The 10,276-nt window shown below is 34.5% G+C and overlaps 1 pseudogene; it reads left to right on the plus strand.

The window, feature by feature from the left end:
- Window positions 1–3,006: 3,006 nt before the first annotated feature.
- On the plus strand, window positions 3,007–3,459 carry LOC101546067 (ubiquitin-40S ribosomal protein S27a-like; annotated as a pseudogene).
- Window positions 3,460–10,276: the final 6,817 nt, after the last annotated feature.

A 10,276-nucleotide genomic window follows, 5' to 3' on the forward strand; every position in this document is an offset into this window, starting at 1 on the left:
GCTAAATGAAGAAGATTGGTACTATTGACTTCAGACTTGCACACCACATTTCCAATAAATAAAACCTGTAAATATTCAGTATCTTGTTTAGGAAATAAGGTGGCTTTGTTCATACATTTGGCATAGCCTAAGACATTAATTAAGATAAAGCAGGCAATATAAAAGAATGCCCAGGTTCTAACCTAAACTCCATGTAGTATAATTCTGCCAACTAAACCTGCCCTGACATTTTCCATGACCTTAATGACTTGAAGAATTCATATGACTAATTCTAAGGTTCACATATTTTATGGAATGAAAATTAACACCTGGCTTTTTATACAAAGTCTGAAACCCCCAAGGGCACACAGGTACACTTAAAAAAAAAAAAGAAAAAGTTATTTACCATTGCTGTGGAACCCACAAGCAGTATTATTTTTTCATCATCATTTCATGGGGTGGAGATGCCCACTAACTGTTAACTAAGGACAAAGAGACCATAGTGAAATGATATCCCTTGGGCAGTTCCGCCACAAACAGTAGATTCTACAATTGTAACTACTAGGAACCATATGGTCTACCAGATGGCTGAGGAGAATATGCAAATTGAAACACCATCTACCTGTGTCTGACAAGTCAAAATTGAGGAACCCCAACCAAGTTCTTTGAGTTCCATTATGATTGTTATAAAGTTCCTTTTCCTAGAGGAGAGTAAAAGTTTTGATTTTTAAAGGAAAGTTTAATCTTTAAAAATGTGTGTTTCTTAGAAAGAAGTAAATTTAAATATATTTCTTAAGGCTGTCAGATATGGCAGAATTTGGAGTAGACCCCCTCAAATTCACATGAGTTAGTTGGTCTGCTTACAAAGTAATGTTTTAAAATTAACACAAATACTTATTTTCTACATATATTATGCAGTAATTAAAATGACAACATGGGTTATATTAGAGCTCTGATTTAATTGAGGGATGTTTGGCTGATTACAAACAGTGTATTCATTTTTTAAAAATGAAATTCTAATTAGTGTTGGCTTCCTGTCAAAATCAGCAATTAAGAAAGTTGTCAAAGTCAATCCTATTATTCATCTTGATAATGAAATTATTTAAACATCAAACATGAATGTTCTATTAGCTTGAGGAGTATAATTGTTAACATTGCTCACAGGGCTTAATAAACATATCACATCAGCTACATTATCTACCTAAATACCTGTACACAGATGCCTGTGATTAAGAATGTGAAGCTTTGTAGAATTAAGTGTGTGACTGAAATTATTTTGCAAATATTTGAGTAACACATATGACATATGTTGGAAAATATGGCCCCATGTGTTGCACTCGAAAGTGAATTAAGGTGCTTTTTATGAACTGTAAAAAATTTACCACACTTATTTAAAATATTTAATTTTATGTCTCTTTGCATATGTTTCCATGACCTAATTATGAACATATCCATTAACCAGAATGTTTCTTCCTGCGTGTTTATTTCTTCCAGCCCTTCTCATCTATCTGATTTTTCATACAAGCATTGAGCTTTATGTAATATATAATATCATTTAAACTTTCTAGACACACAAAGAAGAGAAAAAAAACTCAAAATAACAAAAGGAATTACAACTTATAGCATAGAAATATAAAGTATTACAAGATAATTTTATAAAGACCTTTATGGGGAAAACTGAATAGTCAATTCAAACTGAAAAAATTGAATATATATTTTAGAGTTCAATGAAAAAAAATTGAAAATCAGATTATGGAAATTGAAATCAACAACACACTAAAACGACACACTAGAGACTAGACTAGGATCAAATGGTTTTAAAAATAAATTCTACAAAAATATTTGAAGAAGAATTAGGCACTCATTTTTTGACTCCAAAATTGACAATATTAAAAATAAATTTCTGATGAACATAGGTAGAAAAATTCTTTAAAATATTAGCAAACCAAATTCAACAATACATTAAAAATTAGGTGAATCAGTAAAGCAAGGAGTTTTCAAATTATAAAAAGCTAAATCCAACAAAACATTAAAAAATTAAGATTGATCCAGGAAAGCAAGGATATTTCAATAAATATGACACTTATATGTCAATAAAGGGAGGTAAACATATATGATCATCTTGATAGAATTGGAAATTATCGAGAAGATTCAGTAGTCTTTTTTAAATAAAAACAATACAATACTATAGAAAAAAAACCTAAATATAAAATAGTCATCTATAATAAAAGCCAACAAAAATTAAATTTATGATAAAAAGCTGAAATCTTTTCCTCTGAGTTCAGGAATGCCACAATTTATCACATTATTTAATATAGGGTTCAAAGTTTAAGCCAGAGCAATTAGATGAGCATAGTGTAGGTATCCAAGCTGGGAAGAAGCAGCAAAACTCCCACTTCTCTGCTGTTAAGATAATATACCTAGGAAATCATTAGTGCCTAAAATACTTCTAGAAATAATACACAGTGACTATAGAGAGACAGGCTACAAAATCAGTATAAAATGTCCATTGCATTTGCATACACATGACAAACTAGTGAAGGTATTAAGAAAATGGTCCTATTTAGAATCACAACAGAAAGAACTATACGCATTGGAATAAAGCATAAACTATAAGACACTCGGGAGTGAAAGTAATTACAGAGAAATGGAAAACTATTTTGTGTTAAAGTGTCAGAAAAATTAACATTATTAAGATCACTATATTTCCTAAAACTACACACAGATTTAATGAAATACACATCAAGCTCCCTGTAGAATGTATTTGGAACTACACTGAATAGCCCTCAACTACTTAAAAACAAATTGGAGAAATTATGCTTTATAACTTTAAATAATGCTTTAATGTTATAATAAAAGTATGAAGTTGGAACACAGAGAGACACACAGATCAATAAGAATTGAAATTCCAGGAGTCAAGTGGCACATATACAGGCAACTAATGTATGCAAAGTTGTTTTGTTTTTTTTTTTTTTTTAAAGCAGGCTAGCTTTCTGATCCACCATCCACAGTGGGCCCCCTCCCAAGATGCAGCTTTCCATGAAAACCTTTACAGAGAAGACTATCACTCTTGAGGTTGAACCCTCGGATACAAAAGAAAATGTCAAGGCCAAGATCTAGGACGAGAATTCCTTCCAATCAACCAAAATTAATCTTTGCTGGTAAACAAATGGGGAAAGTGCTTTGTCTGACTACAACATCCAAAACGAGTCCACTCTTCATCTTGTTTTGAGAATTTGGGGTGTCTCAAAGAAAGGGAAGAAGTCTTACACTACTGCTAAGAATAAGCATAAGAGAAACAAGGTTAAACTGATTGTCTTGAAATATTACAAGGTGGATGAGTATGAAAAAATCAGCCTCCTTCACCAGATATGCCCATCAGATGAATGTGTTGATGGAGTGCTTATGGCCAAACACTTTGACAGACATTGTGGCAAGTGTTGTCTGACATACTGTTTTAACAAACCAGAAAACAAATAATTTACCTGTATGGATTAATAATAAAGGACATGAACTCTTAACATTGTTAAATTTTGGTTCATTAAAGTGATTTTAAAGCATAAATTAAAAAGCAGGCTAATTCTCTTCAAGAAATGATATCGGTAAAACTGGGAGGCCGCATTAAATATAACTATTCTTTATGAAGATTCAAAACGGATTAAGATCCTAAATATAACACCTTAAATCATAAAATTCAAACCAGACAGAACTCTTCTCAGCGCTGGAGCTAAGATATATTTAGACACTCAACTCCAAAGGCAAGGGAAAAATAGCAAAAATAAAGAGGCCTACGTGAAACTAAAATTTTTAACAGAAAAATAAAAACTATTATCAAAATGAAGATATTCTCAAAAAATAGAAAATGATATTCTGCCTAGTAGTGCATATTTAATTCAAAGTGGTGGGATCTTGAGGAAATAGAGGGAGAGGAAGAGAGAGGGGGAGAGAGAGAGCTTGCCAGGCTCTCTGAGAGGAGCCGAGGAATCAAACCCAGGTCAGTCGAGGGCAAGGCAAACGCCCTACCTGCTGTGCTATCACTCTTATAATATTGGTTTATTATTGATGACTTACTGTGGCTTTTGTATTTCAAAAAGATTTAATTTTTAATCTCAAAAGGCATTTTTGGTGGGCAGTTGAATTCTAGGTTGAGTATTTTTGTTGTTTTTCTTTTAGTATTGTAAATATGTTATTTCTACAAAGACATTTTTCCTTGTTTTTCATTGCTTTTAATGATTTCATTGTTTTTAATGATTAATAAATATGTCTTTGTTGTCTTTCCTTTGTAATACTTTGTTTTCCCCTTCTGCATCATTTAAGATTCATACTATGTTTTAAACTAAATGATGTCCATGACCCCATATCCATATTCCAAAATTGAACTCCTAACCTTCATACCTAAGAGTGTGACTATATTTGTAAACAGGATCTTTAAAAGGGTAATTGCATAGTTAATTGAGGTCACTAACATAGGTTTAATCCAGGCTGATGATATGAAAAATAAATTTACCTGTAGATATGAAGTAAAGACCATCGTAATTAAGACTCAGAAAGATACCTAAAGAGGCCCCATCATATCACCCAATCAGTACCTTGTTTTCTGAAATCGAGACATTAGAATTGTGAGGAAATTAATATTTTAAAAATTGATTGTTCTTTATTTCGAGGAATATATTTTGTTGGAAATAGATGCAGTTTTCTTATGTACTTTATGTAGAATCTATTGTTATATTTTTCATCAAATTTGGAAAAATTTTGGCTATTTCCCCATATTTTTATGTTTCTCTTCCCTTCTATCTCTTTTTCTTCAGGGATTCTAAATAAATGCATATTAGGCTTATTTAAGTTCTTAAAGGGACACTTATACTATAAACTTTTCTTTCTTCTATTATCTGTGTTTCATATTCAATACTTCTTATTATCATAGCTTCAAATCAACTTATTTTCCTTACTTCACATCTAACACTAACATTATCTTTCTAAGAGTTTTCATCAGATGAAATCCAATCAATGTGTTTATTTTAAAAGCATATGTGATGGTTTTGGTGAGTAAATGGAGTTGTAATGTAACTTATCTAACTTGGTTACAACCCGACATTGCACCTTTTCTGCTAATTCTAGAATCATTGTCAGTTATGACTTGATTCATCTGAATGACTTTTTTCTACCTATGAATGTTAGTGAGAGTCTCTTGCTCGAATGCCTGACTGTCTTCCTCAGAGGGGATGGGCTCCGCTTCCCTCTCCGCCCCGAGCAGAGCTCCTGGCAGCCAAAGACCACCAAAACCTAGCCACAGCCATGCTCAAGGCCCCTCTCAAAACATTCAGACAAGCCTCACACATGAAGATACTGGCAGAGGAACCCAGGTATGTGTAACTCCATCAACGGCCAACATCCAGAGACTTAAATGCAAGCTCCCAGAAGCGATATCTTATAACCTACTTTTTTACTCTGGGAGAAACTAGCAAGCTACTGAGAGCTTCCTGCCCACATGGGACAGCCTCACAAGCTTCCCATGGTGTATCCATATGCCAGCGCCAGTAACCAGCTGAATCTCATTTCCCTGACTCTGAAAGAGCGTCCAATGCGGCATCACTGGGAAGGCCGAGAAGAGAGAGGCTTCTAAAATCTCAGAGATAGAAAGAAAGTAGAGGTTACTGAGACCACTCTAGCAACTTGACAACGGGATTTTGTGATCGTGATGAATGTAAGTAGTCATCTGCTGCTCAAGCCTAGGATTATTTTATTGTATGTTACACATTATTGAATGTCTTCTTTCTATGAATTCCTCATTTCATTTTCTCTGACCTGTGAACTATTTCTAGTCCAAGCTTCTCTAGACTTTCATATACGTGGCTCGCTTTGAAATATACATGTTTAATAATTCTAGGGTTCTCCTGTATTGTCAGTTTTGGTCAATTTTTGTTGTTGTTATAGAATACTTCAGTTTAGAAATTCACAATACCATACTCTTGAAGAATTTACAGGTACTGTATGGAGGAGCAGATATTTAGAATGTGTTTATGTAGCATAGATTAAACTATATCTATTGAACAATGAGAATTTGTTCAATAATTACCATGCCTTGTTTTCAGAACTTGTTACAGAGTCTAAGATAGTGTTGGTATAGGCTAATTTTCCTTCATTGAAAATGTAAGATGTTTTTGGATTTTTAATCTACTGTTTCATATTTTATTTTTAAAAATATATTTTTTTTGCTTTTTGGTCACACCCAGTGATGCTCAGGGGTTACTCCTGGCTCTGCACTCAGGAATTACTCCTGTCAGTGCTGGAGGACCATATGGGATGCCAGGGATCTAACCTGGGTCTGCCACGTGCAAAGCAAATGCCCTACCCACTGTGCTATCACTCTGGCTCCGTGTTTCATATTTTATAATGAGAATATGCCCAGATGTTGGCCACCTGTCTGTATTGAGCACTGTTTCATTTTATTTTTTCATGTGTTTCCTTGTTCCGTTCAGAAGTAATACCTCTCACATGTGAGCTCATCATTATTCTAACTCAGCACTTAAGATGGCCTTCTGCAGATAACAGATATTCTTAGAAAAGATTGTTCCTTTCTACCTCTATGGCCTTTTGTATTTGATGTTTTTCCCAGAATCTAGTAAGCATCACTTCAACTCAAGATATTATGCAGGTTCTGTATGAGCATTTTCATCCTGTACCACAGCGAATGATCTCTCTGACAGCAAGCCTTGGAGTTCTTTACGTCATCTTCATATGTTTGAGAATAACTTTTCTACTTGTCAGTACTTGAAAACCACTATGTCATATAAGTTGCTTTATTTTTATATTAATACAGTTAGAAGAATAAATCTGGCTCCTATTTCACAATTTGGCTGTACACTGAATTCTTGTATTATTTTTATTAATGGTACTGAAAGATTGTTTTGCATTGAAAATAAGCCCTTAGTCTATGTACATGGGGAGAGAAGGAAGAGAATAATAGAGGGAAGAATAGAACAGAGGAGAAGGGGAGAGAAGAGAAAAAGGAGAGAGAGAAAAAAAGAGAGAAGATAAAGAGAGTGGGTTTGAGGAGGACAGAATGTTTGCAAAATTCACCTCACTTTTTTTTTTTTTTTTTTTTTTGGTTTTTGGGTCACACCTGGCAATGCACAGCTGGCAATGCACAGGAGTTACTCCTGGTTCTGCATTCAGGAATTACTCCTGGCGGTGCTCAGGGGACCATATGGGATGCTGGGATTTGAACCCGGGTTGGCCGCGTGCAAGGCAAACGCCCTACCCGCTGTGCTATCACTCCAGCCCCAAAATTCACCTCACTTTTATAGAACATATTTATGAAGATAAAAACATGAACAAAGAAAGGCTGAGTTGTTATGTATACTCTTGACCATGGAAAGCCAAGAGAAGTAAATGGAATCAGGAGAGAGTAATTGACTTTTATTCCTTGCTCTTCTGATTACAACGCAAGTCATATTTAGGAGATTAGGCATGTGGAGGGTGGTATGGCATTAGATCAGCCAAGTAATATTGAGGGAGTTATATTTTAAGAATCTCCTAGAGATTCTTAAGATAGACTACCAAGAAATGTCTAACAAGTGAATGGAGAAAAAATAAAAGAAAAATAAAAACGGACCCAGTCACCACCATTAGTAGGAGCCCAGAAGTTGCTTTTCTACAGGCTCTGGTATCTTTTCATCTGTTCAGTGATACCCAGCAGCAAAAAGGCACTGTGATAGGTTTCCTCCTCATCCCTTCCTCAACACACCATGCCAAGCAACCTGGTAGGGACATAGCCTGGTAGAGGCTATGCCTTCTGCTCTGCAAGGGCTGTAACAACAGCGCATCCAGGGAGAATAACAATAGGAGCTGAAAAATCAAGCAAGCCATAATAACAGTGTAAGACTAAAAAGTATCATTGAAAATCAATGGCTCATCAGTGAATCCTGGAAGACAGCAGCTTGCTGGAGATTTCTCCAGACCCTGTGCTGAGCCGATTTCACCAGGGCACCTCAGATGGAGCAGGTATCCCCTACTCTGCCCACTCCAGATGAATGCCGCGGTAGCCAGAAAACCCCAGGTACATGGGACTGGGGACTGAAGACTTCAGGCCATGGTGGCAGTGGTGGGTATTGGCTGTTCCTTCCCATCTCCCTGCCCCTTCAGGGTTCTGGCTGTCATACCCACAAACTGCCTCCAGGTGCCATTTAAGTGCATTAATGGCCATGATCCAGAGACTCACAAATGAATCTCAAAATGGATTAGCTCCCTAAAGAGATGTCTCCGGACCCCAATCATTTATAATTATAGAATTCCAGGACCACATATCCACTTGACCTCTCATGATATTCATAATAAGCAATAGAACATAAATTATCTAGCATCTGCCTGTGACAGACAGGCTCGAATGGTGGTGGGATAATTTGAAATAATGGTGATGGGAAGCTGTAATAGTGGTGGGATTGGTGTTGAAATAATGAATGTAATCAATTAATGTGAATAACCTTATAAAAATAAAATTTAAAAATAAAAAGAAACAAATATATTTCAACATCAAAATAGGCCAATGCCACTTGCTATTTTTAAATGACTATCAGCTAAAATAAAAGATTTAAGTAGGAAACACAGTCTCCCAACAAAAGTCCAAGAAGTAATAAACAGTCATTCATCATACTAATAATTAGTAATATGTAAACTTGAATGAGAAAAAATATCACCTAATGCCAACACAAATTAGTATCATATATTGGAAGTATCTGGCCATAATTTTAAAGCAGTTCTCATAAAATTACTTCCAATATCAGTTCTAAATTCTCTTGGAGCAAAATAAAAATAGAAAATCTTTGCAAAGAAAGTTATAAGGAAGAATAAAAGAAATTGGATCTATAAAAATTAAAATTTAAATCTCATAGGGTTTTTTTAGTAGACAAAGTTGAACAGCTATAAACTTGGGACACAAAGAGAGTTCATTTAATCTGAAGAACAACAACAACAAAATTAGCTGAATAAAAAAAGGAACAAATCTTCAGAGATCAGTGCAACAGGAAGACAATCTCCAGTATTTTTTATTATTGAAATCCCCAAAGAAAGTAGAGTTGAAAGAATATTTGAAGATTAATAGCAGAAATGTCCAAGCTTTGGTAAAGAATAAAATCTAGAGTTCTAAGAGATTTACATAACAGCAAACATAATAAATCCATGAGATACAAAACTAAAAATATTAAAATCATACTTTTAAAAATCTGGAGACAAAGGAAAAAATCCTTGAAAATAGCCAAAATAGTAATAGTTTCCTTTCATATGCTAGCAACAGAAATGTATCATTTATAACTTTGAAGACAAAGAGAAAATGGAAAATGCTTTTTCACATACAAAGAAAAAAATGATTTAACTGATAAATTTAACTGGTAAATTCTTACTGCTAAATAACTGGTAATATCAATGAATCCACACTTCAATATATTCTTGATTTTAATTCAAATTTTAGAGTAAGGTATATTTATACAGAATGTGTTGCTTTTGAGTAAGTATATGATGTGATGTTTTATTGAAAATTTTTAATTTCTACAGTTAAGTGTGTTTTTTTGTTAATTTATACCTTGAATATTTATTAATACAAGTTAGCAACCTCTGATCCAATTCCCCAGAATTAAAAACCCTATTTTCAGTTTTATAGATCACATTTGGGCCTTATTTTATCTTGATTTGCCATCTGTATAAAACACTCAATAGAAATTTTGCCAGGACAGAAGTAGAGGCTCCTGGGTATTTTGTTGGTGGTGAAAATTCAAAAAAATTATAGATCAAATATCAAAACCAGGGAAGTTAACACTATTATATTTGTATTATATTAACTACCATACAAACTTCTCCCTCTTTTTTGAGTCACACCTGGTGATTTACAGGGGTTACATCTGGCTCATGCACTCAGGAATTACTCCTGGCGGTGCTCAGGGGACCATATGGGATGCTGGGAATCGAACCCGGGTTGGCCACATGCAAGGCAAATGCCTTACCCGCTGTGTTATCACTCCAGCCCCCATACAAACTTTTAAAAAGAATTAAGTTTTCCTCACAGTTTTCCAAATAACTTTTAACCATTGCATGAAAACGTATTATAGCTGATATTGATATACTATAAAAATCCAATTGCATTTGATACATTGATTTCAGTACTGGCAACCTTATCAGGCAGATGGTACAAGAGCCTTCCCAGCTTGATTTTTTCCCTAATTAAGTGGACAACATAAACTAGAAATTTCCTGTGTTCATTCTTCAGTGTTGATACCATCTATTATGTTATTCCCTTACTAAGCAC

The sequence above is a fragment of the Sorex araneus genome, chromosome 7 (assembly GCF_027595985.1).
Source record: "Sorex araneus isolate mSorAra2 chromosome 7, mSorAra2.pri, whole genome shotgun sequence".
Lineage (NCBI taxonomy): Eukaryota > Metazoa > Chordata > Mammalia > Eulipotyphla > Soricidae > Sorex > Sorex araneus.